This window comes from Papio anubis, chromosome 1, assembly GCF_008728515.1.
Source record: "Papio anubis isolate 15944 chromosome 1, Panubis1.0, whole genome shotgun sequence".
NCBI lineage: Eukaryota > Metazoa > Chordata > Mammalia > Primates > Cercopithecidae > Papio > Papio anubis.
In genome coordinates, this window is record NC_044976.1 from 7,654,088 (window position 1) to 7,669,271 (window position 15,184).

Below are 15,184 nucleotides of genomic sequence, written 5' to 3' on the forward strand. Positions count from 1 at the left end.
AACACTTCTAATTTCCCACTTGCCATTGTTCTACTTACATAAATCTCCTTCAGAGGCCAGGCGTGGTGAGTCACACCTGTAATCCCAGCACTTTGGGAGGCTGAGGTGGGAGAATCACTTGGACCCTCAAGGTCGAGGCTACAGTGAGCTGTGATCATGCACCACTCACTGTACTCCAGAACCTCAGCAGCAGAGCAAGACCCTGTCTAAAACAAACATTCCTTCAGAAACATAATAAATAAGAGGAACAGCTAAGCCATGACATTCTGATCATTTATTAACACCCCAAACTTCCAACTGCACTATTACTCTATTCACTTGGTATTTAATCACATATTGTTTTTTAGCATTTCCTATATCAAGGAATAGCAAACATTTTAGAATTGATACCTCAGAGAGAATTTATTCAAACCATCTGGTGTTCACCCATTGTCTCCTGCAGATCTCCGGATTATTATAAATAACAAAGAGAACATACTGCAAAGCTAGATCTCTGGATGACAATAACAATAATAATAAAAACAGGCTAATATTTATTGACCATTTACTATGTGCCAGGGACTTTTTAAAATACTTTATATGAATTAATTACTTTAGTCCTCACAACAAACCCATGAGTATTATTATCTCTATTTTACAGAGGAGGAAACTGAGACCCAGAAAGGTAAATAACCTGCCTGAAGTCACAGAGTTAATAAGCAGTGGGCTGCAGATTGAGTCTAGAGCTCTTAACAACTTTTCTGCAACAGCATAATGGTTAATGGCAGACAAATACTACAGCTTGGTAAGTTCTGAAACTTAGGGCCAAAAAGATATTCAAGGAGGCAAAAGACAACACAGATCTGCATCTCAAGAGAGAGATTTTCAAACTTCTAGGCTGGACCAAACTGGTGTTAAAGAAGTACTGAGAAAGGGCTGGGTGCAGTGACTCACACCTGTAATCACAGCACTTTGGGAGGCCAAGGCGGGCGGATCATGAGGTCAGGAGATCAAGACCATCCTGGCTAACATGGTAAAACCCCGTCTCTACTAAAAAATACAAAAAATTAGCTGGGCGTGGTGGTGGGTGCCTGTAGTCCCAGCTACTCGGGAGGCTGAGGCAGGAGAATGGCGTGAACCCAGGAGGCGGAGCTTGCAGTGAGCTGAGATCACATCACTGCACTCCAGCCTGGGCAACAGAGTGGGACTTTGTCTTAAAAAAAAAAAAAAAAGTAGTACTGAGGGAGAAGTTAATGGATAGAATCAAGAAGAACATCAATATTTAACATAAACCCAGCCATTTTAGATCAAAATGATAATACAGTAGGGTAGTATTTGTGTATATTATAGATATACAACATATATTACAAACCAAAATACATAATAATTATACCTACTCCATAGGAACTAGAACATAGTTTAACTATAATTACTTCAGGTTTATGGTAGCATCTCTGTTGGCTGTAGCTAAGATTTTTCATGCTAAATCCTTAGGCAAGAACGCAACCTATAATACTGTTCCTATGAAAGAAAATAATCTGCTTTAAAATCTTTCTTCAGACATGCTTTCCAGGGAACAGACAGTTGTGAAAAGAAAGTCAGCCTAAATAGATGGACCATATTTCAATGACTCTAAGACTCATAATGCTTGTTTTACATTTGTATACCACCGGAATTAGGAAAGGTCTCACAGAGGTTAACTGGCAGCATTTTTTTCATTCTTAGCAGTATATAAAATAATAGTGCATTTTACAAATGATGGCATCTTAGAGTCAATAAAATGTGTTTTTCAGAATACATCTAATTCTAAGCGTGAGCACACATACTGCTGTAGTCAAAGGAAAACTTTCTGCCTTCAAGAGACGTATCATCTAATAAAGAGAACATAATTAGCTCTAAAATATAAATGGAAGTAATAACATTAATACAAGATATGAAGTGATCAAATGAATGAGAGGGTTATAACAAGAATTGAAGAAAAGGTATTTAAGTGGTAGGAAACAGAAGTGGCCAAACCAAAAAAACTTCAGGCACTGTGTCCTGAGCAGTTTGTTGTTGTTGTTGTTGTTGTTGTTGTTGTTGACAGAGTCTCACTCTGTCGCCCAGGCTAGAGTGCAGTGTCGCAATCTCGGCTCACTGCAACCTCTGCCTCCCAGGTTCTAGAGATTCTCCTGCCTCAGACTCCTGAGTAGCTGGGGCTACAGGCACCCGCCACCAGATCCAGCTAACTTTTGTATTTTTAGTAGAGATGGGGTTTAACCATGTTGGTTGGCCAGGATGGTCTCAAACTCCTGACCTAGGGTGATCTGCCCACATCGGCCTCCCAAAGTGTTGGGATTACAGGCATGAGCCACTGCGCCTGGCCATGAGCACAGTTTTAAATGAAACAGATTAGGCCGGGCGCGGTGGCTCAAGCCTGTAATCCCAGCACTTTGGGAGGCCGAGACGGGCGGATCACGAGGTCAGGAGATCGAGACCATCCTGGCTAACACGGTGAAACCCCGTCTCTATTAAGAAATACAAAAAAAAAAAAAAAACTAGCCGGGCGAGGTGGCGGGCGCCTGTAGTCCCAGCTACTCGGGAGGCTGAGGCCGGAGAATGGCGTGAACCCGGGAGGCAGAGCTTGCAGTGAGCTGAGATCCGGCCACTGCACTCCAGCCTGGGCGACAGAGCGAGACTCCGTCTCAAAAAAAAAATAAATAAATAAATAAATAAATAAATAAATGAAACAGATTAAATCTGATGTAAGAACAGAAAGAAGGTAGGAAATGAAAGCTATCTCAACACAGATAGGGAAGATGAATAACATGAGGTTTTGGTCATGTCACTCTCCTCTAAGAACCAGCAACTATGTTCCAGTCAAAGCAAAGCATTGCTTCAAGGTATTAAGAACTAACTAATCAAGGGGAAAAACATTTTTTAAATGTCACATCTCTCTCCTTTGAACTACTGTGGCAGTTTTAAAATAAATCCAGACTGGGATTGGTGGCTCATGCCTATAATCCCAACACTGGGAGACCAAGGCAGGAGGATGATTCAGTCCAGGAGTTTGAGACCAGCCTGGGCAACATAACAAGACACCATCGCTACAACAACAACTTTTTTAGCCAGGTGTGGTGGCATGTGCCTGTAGTCTCAGCTACACAGGAAGCTGAGATGGGGGAATAACTTGAGCCTGGGAAGTCAAGGTTGCAGTGAGCTGTGATCATGCCACTGCACTCCAGCTTGAGCTGGACGCTGAGACCTTGTCTCTAAAGTAATTATTTAGCTAATTAATTAAACTTAATAAATCTACAAATTATTTGATACTCCTCCCTGCAAAAAAAAATTATTTGATACTCCTCCCTTCAAACAAAATAATATAAACATTTTTAAAGTTTTTTTTTGTTTTTTTTTTGTTTTTTTTTTGAGATAAGAGTCTCACTCTGTTCCCCAGGCTGGAGTGCAATGGCACGATCTCTGCTCACTGCAACATCCGCCTCCCTGGTTCAAGCGATTCTTCCACCTCAGCCTCCTAAGTAGCTGGGATTATAGGTATCCGCTATCATGCCCGGCTAATTTATTTTTGTAGAGATGGGGTTTCACCATGTTGGTCAGGCTGGTCTTGAATTCCTGACCTCAGGTGACCCGCCTGTCTCAGCCTCCCAAAGTACTGGGATTACAGGTGTGAGCCTCAAGTTATTTTTAAATAAAATAAATCGGGACAGAGTGGCTCATGCCTGTAATCCCAACACTTTGGGACACCAATGAGGGTAGATCACTTCAGCTGAGAAGTTCAAGACCAGCCTGGGCAACATGGCAAAACTCTGTCTCTACAAAAAATATAAAAATTAGCTGGGTGTGGTGGCGCATGCCTATGGTCCCAGCTACTCGGGAGGCTGAGGCAGGAGGATCATTTGAGCCCGGGGGTTCAAGGCTGCAGTGAGCAGAGATTGTACCACTGCACTCCAGACTGGATGACAGAGCAAGACCTTTCCTCAAAAAACTTAAATTTAAATTTAAAAAAAAAGTAATTTTACAGGTGCATCTCAAATTGTTCTATTAAACTAGAATAGTAGTATCTATCCCATGAGTATCTCATGAGAAAGAAACAGGTATTATTTGGGGTAAGGGAGGAAAATGAAAAACAAAAACCCTCTATAGTATAAAATGTTTCTGAGGCTTTAAAGAGCTCATGTGCATTATAAACGTATTTCACCTCATACTTAAAGTACTTGCAGCATATTAGTAAGCCATAAATACAGTTTGGGAAACACTGACTTGGGTAGGCAGGTAGATAGGCAGGTGGATGGCAGAGTCACAGAAAATAAAAGGAGAATAAGACACATGTAATAAAATGATACCACCTAAAAAAAAGGATAACTGACTATGAGTTATGACAATGAAGTCTCCTGAAGGAAAATAAGCTGTTAGAATAAGCTATCAAAATCAACAATAGCCGCCAGGCGCAGTGGCTCATGCCTAGAATCCACTTGGGTAGATATACTTCCCCAGCATAGCCAGGTCCTGCCAGAGAAGATTTCCAGTGCCTCCCCAGGCAGTTCAAACAAACAAACACACTCATCTGCTCACACTCCCCCTGAACTGTACTCACCCCACACACACTGAGTGCCTCCATCACTGTACTCCCTTGCTCCCCACCCTAGAAGCAGCAAGAAGGTCAAAGAATCAGACCTTTGGCTGGGCATGGTGGCTCACAACTGTAATCCTAGCACTTTGAGTGGCCAAGGTGGGAGGATCACTTGAGCCTAGGACTTCAAGACCAGCCTGGGCAACATGGCAAGACTTGATTTCTACAAAAATGTAATTAGCCAGGTGTAGTGGTGCACACCTCTAGTCCCAGTCCCAGCTACTCGGGAGGCCAAGGAGGGAGGATAACTTGAGCCCAGGAGTTCAAGGCTGCAGTGAGCCATGCTCATGCCACTGCACTCCAGCCTGAACAATAGAACAAGACCCTCTCTCAAAAAAGAATTAGACTTCTGGGAGCCTAGGGAACATATGTAGGTGCCAATGAATGTGTCCATGCATGCTCTGCTGAATGTGTGCATGGCTGTGTGAGCTAGAATGGGTTTTTGTTGCAGGAGCTCTGCCCTGCTGCTTCAGGACTGTCTAAAGATGCTGCACAGCCATGCTTCCTCACAAGCTCTCTTTTAAGGTTAGTCCAGGCCAACAATGTCAATACTGTACCCCTTAGGGTGGTATATTTATTGCAACACACAGCCTGGACACTCATATACAGGGCCGTGGCACTAGGGTAAGGCGCCACAAACTCCTCCTGCTGAGGAGGCAACAAGGCATCTGGTTGCTAAAGCTGGGTGGGATCCATATCCCTGATAGTATTCCAGTATGTATGAGGCACTGCGGAACCGGGGTTTTTGTTCCTAGGTGAGGCCTGACTCGTATGGCTTAAATTTCTGTTCTACTTTCCCCCAACTTGAGATGACTTGGAAGACTTCCTGTTCCTTGCAATGAAAAACAGCCTAACCAAAGTCCTTAAAAGTCATGTGTATAACTACTTTAAAATTAAGATATAACCCATGGCTTCGACTTCCGATGCAAAAACCCAAGACAAATAGGCTATGAGGATTCCTCAAATACCGAGTGGTTTATGAATTAGAGGTCACATCCTTTTATAACCTAACCATATAAGGAAAATTTTCACAGTTAAACATATTGCTCACACTTGCTGACACACTGGCAAATTTTACCAATTAAAAATATGCCATGCACAGTGGTTCGCGCCTGTAATCCCAGCCCTTTAGGAAGCCAAGGTGGGTGGATCACTTGAGGTCAGGAGTTCAAGACCAGCCTGGCCAACATGGTAAAACCCCATCTGTACTAAAAATACAAAAATTAGCCAGGTGTGGTGGCACACATCTGTAATCCCAGCTACTCAGGAGAATGAGGCAGGAGAATTGTTTGAACCTGGGAGGCAAGGTTGCAATGAGCCGAGATCGTGCCAAAGCACTCCAGCCTGGGCAACAGAGCGAGCTCCGTCTCAAAAAATAATAATAATAATAATTTTACACTGGCACAAACAGGTCACTTTATAAAAAAAAAAAAAAAGCATCTTATATTAACTGTACTCTCTGACCTAGTTACCTAATGTACAGACACACAGTATATCTTATATTACTTGGCACACCAACAAGTTAGCCATACAAATCACAATTCCAACCCAAACTCAAAGCTAGTAAATGTATTTAGTATTTGAGCTTGAGTTACTTGTGTTCAAATGTTCATTAAATTGGTCTATGCAATCTTTTTTTTTTTTTTTTTTTTTTTTGAGACGGAATCTCACTGTGTCGCCCAGGCTGGAGTGCAGTGGTGCGATCTCGGCTCACTGCAAGCTCCGCCTCCCGGGTTCACGCCATTCTCCCGCCTCAGCCTCCGAGTAGCTGGGACTACAGGCGCCCGCCACCTCGCCCGGCTAGTTTTTTGTATTTTTAGTAGAGACGGGGTTTCACCATGTTAGCCAGGATGGTCTCGATCTCCTGACCTCGTGATCCACCTGCCTCGGCCTCCCAAAGTGCTGGGATTACAGGCTTGAGCCACTGCGCCCGGCCTATGCAATCTTAACAATGTTCTAACACATATTTAAAATGTTCATTTCTCCTCCATTATTAAAAAAAAAAAAAAACACACCAACTATAACTCTGTTAGACAAGAAACCAAACATAAGCCAACAGGCTCAGCAAAATCACACTTAAATAGGACAAGGAAAGTTTCAACTCCAGAATAATTATCAGGATACCAATCACACAAATATGACTCAACAATCACTTAAATATGATTCAAGAGGAATTCCTAGTAGTAAAAAAAGAAATCCTGTGATTAACTAGAGCACAGCATTATCAGAAACTGATTATGTAAAACAACAGTTTTTCTTTCAGGATGTCTGTGTGTGTGTGTGTGTGTGTGTGTAACGAAGTTCACAGCTAGGTTACACTAATGACTCACTTAAACATTTGAATTTTCTGCTATCTTAACCTTTAAATCAACTGCAAAAGTAGCTGCCAAAAGTAGTTTAGTAGGAAAGCATACTATTCCCAAAAGAACTTGGTATGTCCAACTTATTTTACTACTTAAATTTTTTTTGATCACTGAGATTTGAAACTAATTTTTAAGTAATGAATGCTTACTAAATCCATTATCATACTCAGCATATACAGGTTTTTAGAAGGGCACAGATTATATTCTTATATGTGTGTTTTTACAGCACCTGGCACATTTCTGTTCAGTATCTGTTCAATATTACACATAATTATTTCAGAACCTGACAGCGTTTACTGTCCTATTTTTCTTTTTTTTTTTTTTTTGAGACAGAGTCTCGCTCTGTCACCCAGGATGGAGTGCAGTGGTGCCGATCTCAGCTCCCTACAACCTGTGCCTCTGAGATCAAGCAATTATCGTGCCTCAGCCCTTCAAGTAGCTGGGATTACAGCCAAGCACCAAAGTGCCAAGCTAATTTTTGTATTTTTAGTAGAGACGAGGTTTCACCGTGTTGGCCAGGCTGGTCTCCAACTCCTGACCTCAAGTGGTCCACTCACCTTGGCCTCCCAAAGTGCTGGGATTACAGGCGTGAGCCACCACACTAGGCCTTACTGTCCTATTTTTTAAAAGCTTTTTTGACTGACCAGTAAATCAAAGTTGAAAAGGCAACTGGTACATTGATTTGGATTATCTTTCTGTCGTGAATTGGTTCTCAGTTCTAGTTTCCTTGTGACAAAACACTGATGGAGAATACATTGAACTGAAATCCCCTGAATCTATTCCCACCGAGAAAATAATACATTTGAACTGTTCACATTTCATTGTAAAAGATACACAACTTTAGAGATTACTCTTGAAGTTCTGAAAGTAAAGTGAATCGGAAGTCACATTTCTAGAAGCAGTCAGTCTGGAACAGATGTTTATCCTACACACCCAGTCCCCTTTACCACTGCAAAACTCTCTAATAGTTCATTACATTAGAACAACTGAGATGGGTTAGGATTTGTGAAAATAAAAATTCTTTTGAGACATTTATTAAGCAGATTATCTCTGAAACTGTACCTTAGTTTACAAGCCTTTGGGCAGCAATTCGACCTTCTTGTATGTTAATCCGTGTACACCCTCATTTCACATTTTCTCTGGCTTCCAATTTTTTTTTTTTTATATAATCCATACAATAAGTCACCCTATCAGACTTTATAAGACTACTGAAAACAACACTACTGCAATGCAAGGCTACTACATTTGCAAAACTGCCGATTTTAGTGAGATCTCCCTCCCTCAACTCCTCCTCTACCCCTCTACCTGGGTTAAATCTCGAGAAAAACCTCTGTCCAGTGCTACAACTTTACTTTCCATAGAGTAGGTTTGATTTTTTATTAATGATACTAAAAACTTTTTTAAAAGACTGCTGGTGTATATGGTTTCCAATACTGGGAACAGAAATAAACCCTCTTGTGTAATATTTCAAGAGAAATTGTCTCATAAAAGATGAGAAGGTATCAATTCAAAGGAGTCCTGGCAAGTCACAAAGCGTAAATACTTCTGGTAACAGAACAAATTAATGTCGAGGCACAACCAGTAACATAATAATGCCTCAATGCAACCGTGCCTGTCAAAGGACATCTGTATTAGCAGCTCGGGGAAGTGGCATTTGCAGAAAGGCACAACAACTGTGCTTAAAAGAAAATCATTAAGCCTCAGCCGTTAATCCCCTCCCCCATCCTCTTCGTCTGGGTCTTTTCAAGCAATTAACCAGTAGAAGGTGCTATTCTGCAACCCACATGTATTCACACCAACCTCCATCCTTGGGCCACAGCTGGGTTTACCGCAGGTGGACTAGCCTATTCCCTGTCCAGTATTCAAAGGAGCCCCCAAACAGAAAGCCAGATCTTTTCTTTTAACCCTTATTTACAAAAACAACATTGACAGCTCAATTGCCAGGAAACCTGACACATCACACCACTAAAAACATGCAAACATCAACTTGCTAAATATTAACCTCAACACAATCTTTATAATATTAACCAATAAAATCTATTTCTACCTAGAAAGACTCTGCTCACATTCACTACTAAGAGTCAAGTGAACAAATCACTGTCCCCAACAAAATCAGGGTCAATGAGAAATACGAAAGCAATGAGAGCTGAACATAAGGCCACAACATATAAAGAGGGATTTTATCTTTACATACACAAAAAGGAAAGAGCAGCAGAAACCAGGGCTGCAAAGGGAAGAAAGGGAGGCAGAGAGAAGAGGAGTCTCTGAACATGTTTTTGGGTGTCCTTTAGTTTCCAATGCACTCTTCTGCCTCACAAGGTTGCAAAAAAGGCCAGGCATGAGATGGGTGGAAGAAAGCTGAAACAGAAAAGCACCCTCCCTTCCCCCATCTTCTCTCTTCTCTCCCAAAAAGAGCTGTGTTTGTCTGTGCAAACCTAGTCCCAAATATGGGAGAGAGAGAATGAACGTGTGTATGGAAGAACAATGAGCCCTCAGCTTGGTATTGTGTGTGTATGTGTGTGTGTGCGTGTATGTGTGTGTCTGTCTGCCTCTGCCTCTTTTCCCTTCGACCTCAACAACAACAGGGAGAGCTGCAAGCCAGTTTTCCACCCATCCCAGGCCATCAAAATCAAAACTGGTTGATAATTTACAGTAGTATTAACTCAACAAGCAAATCCATGGAACAAAATATCAACCCAAAGATGATTTTATTATAGTATAGATCCAGCTTCTCTCCCCTCCCCCAACAGACTGAGACTAAAGAGACCAGTGTACACTAGACAAAAAGGTCCCTCTTTAAATGGAAAGCAATTATGAAAACTGTCTCAAATCTTCGGTGCATCAATTCCTGCTATATTAAAATGTCTGTTTTCTAATTCACCAAGTTCGTCCTCTTACTAGTTAGCTTTTTTTGCGTTTAAAAAATTGCTTTGAAGAAGGCTATTTCAGGATTCATACAAAACTACTTTCTAAATGTACCTTAAAATAGCAACACATACTGAAACATTTAAAGCACCCAATTTCTCAAGGACACATTTTGCTGAAATCAATGTTTGAAGTCTGTAATCCAGAAAAATTGTAAGCAAACCTTGGAAAAGAGACAGAGGAAAATGACAATTCAACAATGAATCATTTTGTTTTCCTTTCAACAACTTCTCAAGCAACCAGTTTCAAAGGAAGCCTGCAATACTTTTCCCCCTTTCCAACAGACACACATACATACATTATCCTATGTAAAACTACGAATCCTTCCATCACCTTAAAAATTAATGATAAATAGAAGCCACCCTCCCTCAGAGAGCAGAACTAAAACAAGATAGTAAGAATTCCATTCTGCTGCAAATGACTTTGGGTTTCCTAATTCTCTAATCACATACAGCTGAGAACTAGAGATTGGGAGCACAAAGAGGAAATCTCCCCCCTAATGAGAAAATGATACTTTAGTAATAAAGTCCTCCCCCCAGCACCCCGAAATCCACAAACATTCAAGAAATTCACAGTTCCAGTCCTTGACTTCCTTCTCTTCCAGTTTCAGCCAATAATTTAGTCACATGAAATAGTTTAACCTCAAACAAGTACAACAAGAGCATGAATAAGAGGCCAAGAGAGAGCATGGGTCAGAAGGCACGCAGGAACGGTCACCTGGCCCGGACATGACCAAAGAAGTGCCCTGCCCTCGTCCGGCTCCCCTCGACTTCGGCTTCGACCCCAGCCTTTTCTTTCTGCCTCCCCCCGGGCGAAGGACTGCTTTCACGGCCGACCCTCTCTGACCACCAGGACGAGGGGCCAAAAAAGAAAGCACACGACCCGGCGCGGGCAAGTTGGAGACTTACCTTCCCCTAAAGCGCTACACCATCAATAGAGAGGTGTTCGCGGCCCAGCTCCGGGGAAAGTGGTGGGGACGGGGCGGGAGGCCGCGCGGAGGCTGCGGGGCCGCGGGGGCGCAGGGCCGAGAGGGGCGGCCCGCGGGGAGGCGACGCGGAGGGGCTGAGGGGGCTTCCCTGCCGTGACCTTTCCTGCGACTTGAACCTAGGTTCCCTCCTCCTCGGTCGGGCAGATCTTTCAGAAGCGGGAGCCCAGGATCATGTCTGGTTTTGTTTTCCGAGGGCGAGGGGGCTCCCTGAGGATGATGGTGATTTTTTTTTTTTTAATCCTCAACTAGGAGAGAAAATGAGGCAGAGACAATGTGGGGAGCGAGAGAGGGGAAGAGGAGGGGGAAGGAGGCGGGGACCGAGGCCCAGCGGGGCGAGCGTCTCGAGGTGTTCGGGAGGCTGAGGAGGCTCCGGAGCGCGGAGGATTGCTCGCGAGCGTCTGTGGGAGCAGCGGCACCTCCGCGATGGTGGCGGAGCCGCGGCGGAGCTGCTGCACCGACCCGCCGCCCACTCCCCGCTCGGGCCCGGCCCACCTCGCAGTATCGCACCTCCCCATTGGCGCAGCGCGGCGTGACGCGTCCGTAGGCCCGGCCAATGGAAGGCGGAGGGCGGGCGGAGAAGGCGGGATCTCTTTTCCCTTTTTTTTTTTTTTTTTTTTTTTTTTAATCTTTTTAATAAAATGAGCAGAGACGAAGGCTGGGAGAGGCCAAGCCTTGACAACGCCGCGGCCGGGGGCTGCAGGGCGCGCGCTGCAGGCGGCGGCCCGGGGCGGTGGGCTGGGCTCCCGCCGGGGGCGCGTCTTTGTGAGAGTGCGAGGCCAGCCCTCCTCCGCCGCGGACCGCCCCACGCGCTCCCCCCGGGCGGGGCCGGGCTAGCTGGGCGGGCAGGTCCCGGTTGGGGTGGGCGGGAGTCCGGTTGCTCCTGCTGTTACCCGGGTCTTAATTGGCCTTTTCAGTCATTAGGACGCGGATCCATGTTCCTGCGGGCTACAGAGTGGGTGTAAACGATTCGCATAGGGACTCTTTCGAAATTCTGATGAGCAGCTCATAATATTTTTCAAATAGTGTACATGACAAAAGATGAATTAAGAAAGAAAAAAGTGATAAGTCGCACTGCTTATTTGAAAAGAATAAAAAGTGTCATGAAGGCATAAAGGAGAGACTGTACAGGTACAGAAGGGATTTTAGAAAGAGCAGTGTACAACTCTATAGCGTAAGTGTGAAAAAAAAATCTAAAAAGAGAAAAGACCAAACATCACCTCTTTTTCTTTGAAGAATAAAGTATTGTGTCCCACCTCCCGAAAGCCTGATAATCACAGGGTCTATCATGCTGTAAAGGGAGTAGGGTCAGGCCAAATGATCATATTCTAGTTAATGTAATTTATGGGATTGAGGGGTTTGGAAATTTCAATTATGATTAGCAATTTTTGAAATGCACATCATGTTTATTGAGTTCTGTCACAGAGCCTCAAAATGAATCCGAAAGTGAATCATCAACCTAATGTTGGTCGAAAGCACACTCTGTAAATGCTTATTGGTGTCCTTATACCATACACTCTCTTCCCGGAAGGAGCATAAGGTCTGTATAAATAGGGCTGGCAGTAGAGGCCGGGCGCGTGGCCTGCTTCTGTAATCCCAGCACTTTGGGAGCCGAGACGGGCTGGGATCACGCAGGTCAGGCGATCGCGACCATCCTGGCTACATGTGAAACCCCTGCCTACTAAAAATGTCAGCAAAAAACTTTTCAGTCAAGGCAGGTGCATGGCCTCAGTCTCCTACCTAGGAGGCTGGAGGCAGGAGAATGGCGAATCTGGAGGCGGAGCTTGCAGTGAGCTGAGATCTGCCTACTGCACTCCCGCCTGGGCACAGAGGTGAGACTCCGCCTCTGTGCCACACACACAATAAGGGTAGAAAAACGAAAGTGCAAAAATAAATTCACCATCTATTTCAAATGAAGCGACAATTTTATCCTTGGAGTATCTATTCAGATTATAATTCCCACATTCAATTATTCTTTAAATAATAATTTGGACTAACATGCTATTGGACCATGACCCAAGAGATCTAAAAAAAAAAGAAAGAAAGCGACATAGATCCTGTCATCACCTCTGAGCAACTTTCAAAGAAAACTTCCTTTGCTGAAAGTATGGAAATGGGAACTAGCACATCTCTTTATATCTACAATGTGGAACTGAATTTTAAAACCTAATAAATTCAATAAACTGCCTCCAACATTCTACATATGGATAGAGCTATTTGACTTACTCTTTGGAAATGATGAGGGATAAAGTATATCAGTTAGATGTGGCTCTAGTTTCATGTAGAAAAATCTCCACATTCTCAAGCAAGAGTATTCTTTTTCTTTCTCTCTTTTTTGAGACAGAGTCTCACTTGCTGGCTCCAGGCTGGAGTGCAGTGGCAGGGATCTCAGCTCATTGCAACCTCCACCACGGGTTCATGGATTCTCCAGCCTCAGCCTCCTGAATAGCTGAGATTACAGGCATGTACCACCACGCCCGACTAACTTTTGTAATTTTAGTAGAGATGGAGTTTCATTATGTTGCCCAGGCTGGTCTTGAACTTACAGGAGCATTATTTCCAATAAAGATTCAGCTCTGTGGTAGACAAATGGGCAATGCACTGCCATCCAGCAGGAAGGAGAGAAGCTCTCCACCTTAGGAAATAACATTTACTGTGGTATTAGGGATTGGCTGTCATTTTCATTTATCCATAAAAATGTAAATTTGGAAGTTTAGAAATGCCACGTAATTACGAAGCATAATATACGGTATCAGACCACAAAATTAGCAAACTAAACCCATTTAACTGTAACAGTCCCATGCAAGAATTGTGGTCCAGCCATAAAGCCGGAGAGTAATGGACCTCCTTCCAAGGACCTGAGAAGCTGATAATGTAGTAAAATAATCTTCATAATAAGAACCACTATTAAACTGCTGATTGAAAGCTTATTATGTTCCCAGTGCCCTAAGAAACATGTTACATTCTTTAGCCCACTTCTTCTCCCCATGAAGTGTGTTATTATCATCTCTTTTTTTTTTTTTTTTTTTTTTGAGACAGAGTTTCCCTCTTGTTGCCCAGGCTGGAGTGCACTGGCCCGATCTCGGCTCACTGCAACCTCTGCCTCCGGGTTCAAGCGATTCTCCTGCCTTAGCCTCCCGAGCAGCTGGGATTACAGGGATGTGCCACCATGGCCGGCTAATTTTGTACTTTTAGTAGAGATGGGGTTTCTCCGTGTTGGTCAGGCTGCACTCAAACTCCAGACCTCAGGTGATCCGCCACTGCGCCTGGCTTATTATCTCCATTTTAAAAGTCAAGGAACTGGGGCTTATGGAGGTTAAATAACTGAAGATTAAAGACATAAAATACCGACTGGGATTTTTTTCCCATATTAAATTTTTTAAAGTTTCCTTATTCTCTTTTCAGCAATATTTTTAAAGTGGAAATTAAGTAAATAAAAGTAATTGAATAATAATAGTTATTGAATAGTTTTTGAATCTGAAAATATCAAGGACTTTGTTAGTTATTTTATGTATCTTACTACAGGTTAACATACAGAGATCACATCAGAGCTGTATTAAAAGAAGATGGAGGCCGGGCGCGGTGGCTCAAGCCTGTAATCCCAGCACTTTGGGAGGCCGAGACGGGCGGATCACGAGGTCAGGAGATCGAGACCATCCTGGCTAACACAGTGAAACCCCATCTCTACTAAAAAATACAAAAAACTAGCCGGGCGAGGTGGTGGGCTCCTGTAGTCCCAGCTACTCGGGAGGCTGAGGCAGGAGAATGGCGTAAACCCGGGAGGCGGAGCTTGCAGAGCTGAGATCTGGCCACTGCACTCCAGCCTGGGCGACAGGGAGAGAGACTCCTTTTCAAAAAAAAAAAGAAGATGGAAATGGGGATAATTTAATAAATGATATTGGGACAACAAGATAGCCATATGGGAAAACAAAAAACAACAACAACACACCCCCTAGATTCATATTACTCCTAACACACCCCACCCCCAAAATCACAGGTGGATTTTTTAATTTTTTTAATTTAATTTTTTTTTTTTTTTTTTGAGTCCAGGAATTCGAGACCACTCTGGGCAACATAGTGAGACCCCCATCTCTACAAAAAATTTTCAAAATTATCTGAGTGTGATGGCACATGCCTGTAGTCCAGGCTACTTGGGAAGCCGAGGTGGGAGGATGGTTTGAGCCTGGGAGGTTGAGGCATGCCACTGCATTCCAACCTGGTGACAAGAGTGAGACCCTGTCTCGAAGGAAAAAAAAAAAAAAAAAGTTAGCCATTGCTTATACGTGTTGAAAATGTTTCTCC

The 15,184-nt window shown here is 43.4% G+C and overlaps 1 protein-coding gene across 2 annotated transcripts in view; it reads right to left on the minus strand.

Moving 5' to 3' along the window:
* RERE (arginine-glutamic acid dipeptide repeats) overlaps window positions 1-11,336 on the minus strand; it is a 465,254-nt gene extending 453,918 nt beyond the window's left edge. For both annotated transcript variants that reach the window (XM_017956872.3, XM_017956875.3), the window contains exon 1: window positions 10,806-11,336. The gene's annotated coding sequence lies outside the window, so the exon portion shown is untranslated. The remainder of the gene's footprint in view (window positions 1-10,805) is intronic.
* Window positions 11,337-15,184: the final 3,848 nt, after the last annotated feature.